Genomic DNA, 7,643 nt, shown 5'->3' on the forward strand with positions numbered 1-7,643 from the left:
TATATAAGTCATTTAGAAACTAATTAAGTCAACAAAAAAACAAACAAAGAAAGAAAAGGGATGCAAGCACAAAAAGGGCCGAAGCCCATTCTCTGCCCAAAAAGGCAAAAAGAACGAAAAGGGGATTTAAGGGAAGGGAAAACTCATGGCAGCAAGACAACAAAAGAGAAAAGGGGCTTTGAGTGCAAGAGAGTTCTATCGCATGGGATATTGCAGGAAGCAATACTATAAGAAAAAAATTTAAGCTTCTGCCAGTAAGATTCACAATCAAAGGGAGGAGAATTGAACATATATAACAGCTTTCAGTAGAAGTATTCTTCAACATAAAGAGGTTAATGTTTCCCTTTATTTAATTTTGCTTCCATTTCTGGTGGAATTCTTTATATCTCAATTCATCTTATGGGATTTCGATAGGATATTGCAAATATATATTATGACACCAACACTATTAAAAGTTTAATTTAGAGACGTGGTTGTGGAAATTAAATAGTACAGTAAACTATATGAACGCCATTTATTTAGAAGATTTTTTAATTGGTTTAAGTTAACTGTAGCAGTGAGTTAGGATACTGAAATGGGTCTTGATATTTCAAGTAGAATAAGAGAGATTTGTTGAGTTATTATAATTCGGTGAATTAAGAGCCAAATTCGAGGATTTGGGTATTCTAAATTAACTATGAATTAGCCTACGAAATTAACATGATATCGATATTATGTAATTATAGATTGATTGGAGGAAGTTGTTTGAATTGCTCGAGGTGAAGCATTTAGTATTTCGGCATGAGTACTGTGAGTAGTAATCTTACCGCAATTTATATTTTCATAACTTGCATGATTTACACGTGATTTTAATATAACTATGTTACCGATTAATTTGAGTTGCATGTGGGACAAGTCTTTAACTCGATATGATACCGAAATAGTTATTTGAGATGATTACCGTTGTTTTAAGGATTCTTGTTATCACTAGATATGTTTTATCGTTACTTGAATTTACTGTTATCGAAATGCAATTACATGATTAGATAAGAATCGAAATGCCCTATATTGTTTTAAAATATCTTCTTATGAGTATATACAGATTACAGAGACAAGTATTAATGGAAGTAGACTTTGAAGGATCGTGTAGCTAACGGCGGGTTCGTTAGACCTGATGCACCTTGTAATTACCGATTACTGTTATAACCCTCGCTAGTGAGAAGGTAGAACTAGCATACCGTTACTGATTTCTCTCGAGTAGAGACTACCGTTATATTTGAGTTCTTGCGAAGAAATCCACAGTTATACCGATTACATGATCCATTCATTGAAACCTCCCTAACATGAATATTGATATTACACAGTATTTACTGATTTATATTGCATGAAAAACATGATGAGACTGATTATTGTTTATTGTTTCTGAAAGGGCATTCTTATGATATTTTCTGTTTAATATATATACTAGCATTTTTTCTAACTTGTCCCCAATAAAAACGGTTGTGGTTAAGTGTTATTACTCACTGAGCTAACGACTCATTCCGCGCTAAAGTTTTTTACAGAGACAGCAATTGACGCGTGCGAGGATTTCGTTAATTAGAGCGCACAAGTTGATAGTTCTTGGTGAGCCTCATACTTGTTCGCGTGGGCGGAGATTTTATTTATTTTTAGGGTCTTTTCTTTGAACTTTTAGAGTCGCTCCATAGTCATTCTTTTAGTGTCATGAGTATTCTTTTGTTACTATAGACTTATGTTGAGTATCGCTCTTTATTATCAAAGTTGAAGAAAAAATAGTATTTCTAGTTATTAGTGGGTGGACTATTAATGGATTAATTGATAAAGTTATCATTGTTTGGATTAATATTAGGATGTTTGGTTGTTGATTTGAAACAGGGTAATTTTGGATAGTCTCAAAAATAGGTAAAATTCTGTCCGTTGTTTTGTAAAATATCGGTAAGACTTACTTAGGGGCACTTGCTCCTAAGTGCCGGTCATGATCCTAAATTGGGTCGTGACAAAGTTGGTATAAGAGCTTAGGATTTAAGTCTCGAGTCATGAAGCAATGTTTAGTAGAGTCTTGTTCATGTGTATGTAGGCGCCCATACTTATGATCTTGAGGCTACTGAACATCTAGGAATGTTTTTCCTTCTTTCAATCTTTGATCGTGCGTTGAGATAACTTGAGATTGAGTTTGGAGTATTTTCTTTCGCAGATGGCTAGGACACGCACACCCTCATCTGTTGTATGTGGTGTTGAACATGGTACTAACCGGGTTGGCGGTCAAGTTGGGGTTCATCAAACTAGAATACAGGCTGCTCCTCAACCTGAAGTTGGGAATATGGGTCAACCCCAAGCTACTATGCCAGATCAAGTGCAAGAACAGGGGGTTCAGGACGCTCCATCACCAGTGCCAACTGTTGTACCTACTGTTGCCTTACCTGTAGACGCAGTGGATGATTTTTGAAGAAAATTGTTACCCATAACCACATGAACTTCAATATATGATTTTTATCTAATTGCATAATAATTTTCATGGGTTAATCCCATTTTTATCAAAATCCCATAAATTCCACCATTTTCCATGTTAAATCTACTTATGATTCGTATATTTAGCTAAAGAATTGATAGGGATCACTTACCTCTTGATGTTGATGGAACCCCTCTCAAAATGCTCTAAAATATCGCCTAAGTCCAAGTGGAAAATGAGGGAAATTAGCTAAATCACGAAATAAACGCCCTTGCTCCAGTCGCAGATATCGCATTTGCGACATCTTATTCGCAAATGTGATGGTCGCAATTGCAACAAAAGCACCACAAATGCGAAGCAAAACCACCCTTGCCAAGGTCGCATTTGCGACCAAAATCTTTGCAAATGCGAAGAGGGCAGATTCGCAAACGCAATAAAAATGTTCGCAAATGTGAATCCCTCAGATATTTCCCACCATTGCAAATGCGAACTCCTTCCTCGCAAATATGAGTTCGCAAATGCGATCAAAACCTCGCATTTGCGAGACCTGCAGCCCAGACCAAAAACCACAAGAACCAACAACAGCCTTTCATCCAAAATTGATCTGAAACCACTCTGAATCACACCTGAGGCCCCCGGGACCCCGTCCAATCACATCAACCTATCCCAAAACATAACACGGACCCACTCGAGGCCTCAAATCACATCAAACAACGTCGAAATCATGAATCGCACCCCAATTCAAGCTTAATGAACTTTAGAACTTCAAACTTCTACATTCGATACCGAAACCTATCAAGTCACGTCCGATTGATCTTAAAATTTTGAACACAGGTCACATTCCACATTACGGACCTTCTCCAACTTCTGGAATCAAAATCCGACCCCGATATTAAAAAGTTCACTCCCAGTCAAACTTCCAAAAACCTCCAGTTTTCGCCAAATGATCCCAAAATGACCTATGAACCTCCAAATCCACATATGTACTTGCTCCTAAGACCAGAATCACCATATGGAGCTATTCACAGGATCAGAATTCCAAATGAGCATCGATAACATTAAAATACACTTCAACCTAAATTTATGAAATTATTCCAAAATGCCAACTTTCCACAATAGACGCCGAAATGCTCCTGGATCATCCAAAACCTGATCCGGACATACGCCCAAGTCCAAAATCATCACACGAACCTGATAAAATCTTTAAATCCCGATTCTAGGGTTGTTTACTCAAAAATCAAACCTAGTCAATTTCTCAAACTTAAAGTTTTCGAAATTAGAATTTGTTTTCCAAATCAATTTCGAACTTTCCGAAATTTAATTCCAACCACACGTACAAGTCATAATACATGAAGTGAAGCTACTCATGGCCTCAAACCGCTGAACGACGCACTAAAGCTCAAAACGACCGGTCAGATCGTTACAAAAATATAGACTCGAATGTCTACATCTCCTCCAATAAATGGAACCTGATCCCTGAACAATATATCTAGTTACAAGGAGAAAATCTCAAGATTTAAGAATTTTGTAAATGTTATTCTGAATTGTGGATTTTACATATTAAGCTTCATATGTTTTATTCCTGCACTCATGGTAAGTTAAAAGGAGAAAGCAACCTATTTCTAGTGTTGCAAAGTGCAAATTGTTCCCTACGGGGTCTTTTGGTACGAGGGATAAGATATGGGATTAAAATTATACCGTGTTTGGTTGGTCGTATAAATTTATCTTGGGATAAATTTATACCTATAACCAAATACGGTATAAATATAATCTCATGCTTAATCCAGAATATCTCATTTTATCCCATCAAACTTTGGATTATTTTATCTCACCTCCCATATGGTATGAATTAGTCCTAGGATTATAATTCAATAATCTTGAAATAATTTAGTCTACGCACCAAACAACCCCTAAGGACCATAATAGCGCTTTCAAATTTCAAGTATTGGTGTTGAAAACGGTTTTAGGCCCAATTAGATGAAAAGTTGAAAACAGTTATGGCCAGCTATGTTTAACATTTTATAATAATGCAAAAAATATTTCATTTTAGTTTAGTTGGCTACCGAAATCGTACTGAACTAATTTAGTACGATATTTTGTATGCACAATTAATTTACCATATACCGAAGTACCGAATCATAGTTTTTGATATCGTATCAAAGTACCGAACGCCCACCCCTAATTCCAACACAATGTGCTGGAATTTCATAATATGCTGGAAATTTATACGCAGGAGCTCCAATGTCCAGCATATTATGCTTGAACTTTCTGAGTGTTAGAGTATCAACATAATATACTAGAGGTTTATACGCAAGAGTTCCATAATCCAGCAAATTATGCTGAAACTTTTCGTGTTTCATCAAAATAATGGTTATTTTCAGTGACTTAACAAATATTGGCTATTTTTCAACTATCAGTCCCGAAACTGGCTACCCGTGCTATTTTCACTAATTGGTCGATTTGGTCCAATTCAAGTCTCACGCACTAAGCCCAGCCCATTGTCACGACCCAAAATCCAACTAGTTGTGATGGCACCTAACCCATCTCACTAGGTAAGCCAATTAACAATTAACCAATTCCAATGAAATTTATAAGATAATTAAATACAAGCAAATATCTAAAACCGATACATCCCCAAGGGCTGGTAGTACAAATCATGAGATTCTAATATTAGAATTTAAAAAGCTAGTATAAAATAAATACATCATCTGTTCGAAATGTACATAAACAGATTTTTATACATCTAAGGCTACCATGAACAAGAGGTAGCTACATTCGGAACACAGGTACGTCTTCAATTTCCCTCTCCCGTCGATCACAGCAACATCAGCATCCAACATCTGCACGCAAGGTGCAGAAGTGTAATATGAGTACAACCGACCCCATGTACTCAATAAGTAACAAACATAACCTTAGGTTGAAAGTAGTGACGAGCTGGGACAATGGTCGGTTTCCAACACCAATATCCAACAACAGTTCATAACAACATAATGAAAGTAATGAAAGAAGTAACTTAGAGATAAAATGCTCAGCTTTTTCACAGTTCCAGGAAATAGATCTGCCTTTTAAGTATATCAGTGAAAAATCCAAATCTTTTACCGAAATCGCCAAAAATATGAGTAAGTTTGAAAACTCTAATTTTCTCAACAAAAAAAAAGGTTTCCACAGGTAAATATTTCATTTTCAAATGGCATGAGGAAAATACATCTTTATGCCTATATGTCAATATGTATGAGAAGTCATGAATGACGTGATACCGTACAACATGAGAAAAATATATCGCTATGCCTATATGTCATGTGTGCATGTCAATGCAATGTATCTCAGAGATGAACTCATGTACTCACACTCTCAGAGTACTCAATCTCATTGTCTCACACTTTCCACTCATCATGATCAAGCACTCGACATGCTCGGGCACTCAGTATTGTATATGGCCAATCCAACCTAGGGAAGATACATCCCGAATATATACACAACAACTGACAGACAGTCACTCATTACTGTATAAGGTCATGGCAGCCTAGGGAAGATCCATCCCCAAATATAAAAGCTTCGGACAAGATCCATGTCTAAAGAAGATCCATCCCTCAATATAAATCAATTGTGCTCATTGGGGGAGTATGCAAACTTCGAAGAGGCTTCTTCAGCCCAAGCGCTATATCAAGTCAATCATGGCATAAATCTATAAGGCTAGTTGCGGCATGAAACCCTATCCACATATATACAACCATAAGGCTCATTGCATCGTGCAACTCGATCCACATATATACATATATCACTCACATCTCAGCACTCATGCCCCAACTGAGTCACCAACCTCTCCAGTCTCTCGGGCTCTCAGAAATCATTAAACTAGCCCAAACTGATGATATGATGTGTCAATAAATAGTAACAGAGACTGAAATATGGTATGAAATTAATGAACATGACTCAGTATGAAAATGCAATTTAAACAAATAATTTTAAAGCAATATGACCTCGGTAGGTCCCAACAGAATAAGCATGTAACCTAGACATGGTTTCTAACATGGATCACAACACAATAGCTCTAGTACGTAGAGATTTCACGGTTACATATAAAATCAGGTAACTACATAGTACCACAAAAATAACGGAGTCACGATTCACACGGTCCATGCCCACACACCCGTTACCTAGCATGTGTGTCACCTCAAAACCAAACATATAACCCGTAATTTGGGGTTTCATACCCCCATCACCAAGTTTAGAAGTGTTACTTACCTCGAACAAGCCAAATCCAATATCGAGCAAGCCAAACGATGGTCCAAAAATCCCATCTCGCATGTACCGACCTCCGAACGGCTAGAAACTAGCCAAAAGCAACTCAATTATATTAAATAAAGCCCAAAGAAATAATTCCAAATGATAAAGGTCGAATCCTTAATCAAAATCCAAAACCGTCCAAAAGTCACACCCAGGTCTGCGCCTCGAAACCCGACAAAATTCACAAAATTCAACAACCCATTCAATTACAAGTCCAACATACTAGTTTCACTCAAATCCGACTCCAAATCGATGTTCAAAACTCAAAATTTCACACTATGAAACTTTAGGCTAAAACCCCTAATTTTCTCTTTAAAATTCATCAATCAATCGCCAACATGAAGATAGATTCACGAAATGAAGTCAAAAACAAGTAGAGAACATTTACCCCAATCCTTATGATGATAATTGCTTCAAAAGTCGCCTTAATCCGAGTCCCACATCTCAAAATAAGAAGAAAGAACCAAAACCTTCGATTAGTAGCTTCTCCCCAGCATTTTCGCACCTGCGGCACATTAGTCGCTTTTGCGGCCATTCTGCGACCATGGCCAACTAGCTTACCCCTCGCACCTGCGGAACAATTTTTGCTTCTGCGACATCGCACATGCGAGCTCCTCTTCGCTTCTGCGCAAGACCCTGCTTCTACACCCAAATAATTCGCTTTTGTGCACACGCAGGTGCGCCTCTTCCTCCGCATCTGCAATGATCCCCAGCCAAGCTTTTTTGCATTCCTGCGACTAACTGTCCGCATCAGCGGACTCGCATCTGCGTCCATTCCTCCGCAGATGAGGAAGCACCAGAACTAGCATACCTTCAGTAACGCAACATGAAATGAAAATGATCTGAACCTCGTCCGAAACTCACCCAGGCCACTCGGGACCCCGTCCAAATATACCAACAAGTCCCATAA

Source organism: Nicotiana tabacum, chromosome 2, assembly GCF_000715075.1.
Source record: "Nicotiana tabacum cultivar K326 chromosome 2, ASM71507v2, whole genome shotgun sequence".
NCBI lineage: Eukaryota > Viridiplantae > Streptophyta > Magnoliopsida > Solanales > Solanaceae > Nicotiana > Nicotiana tabacum.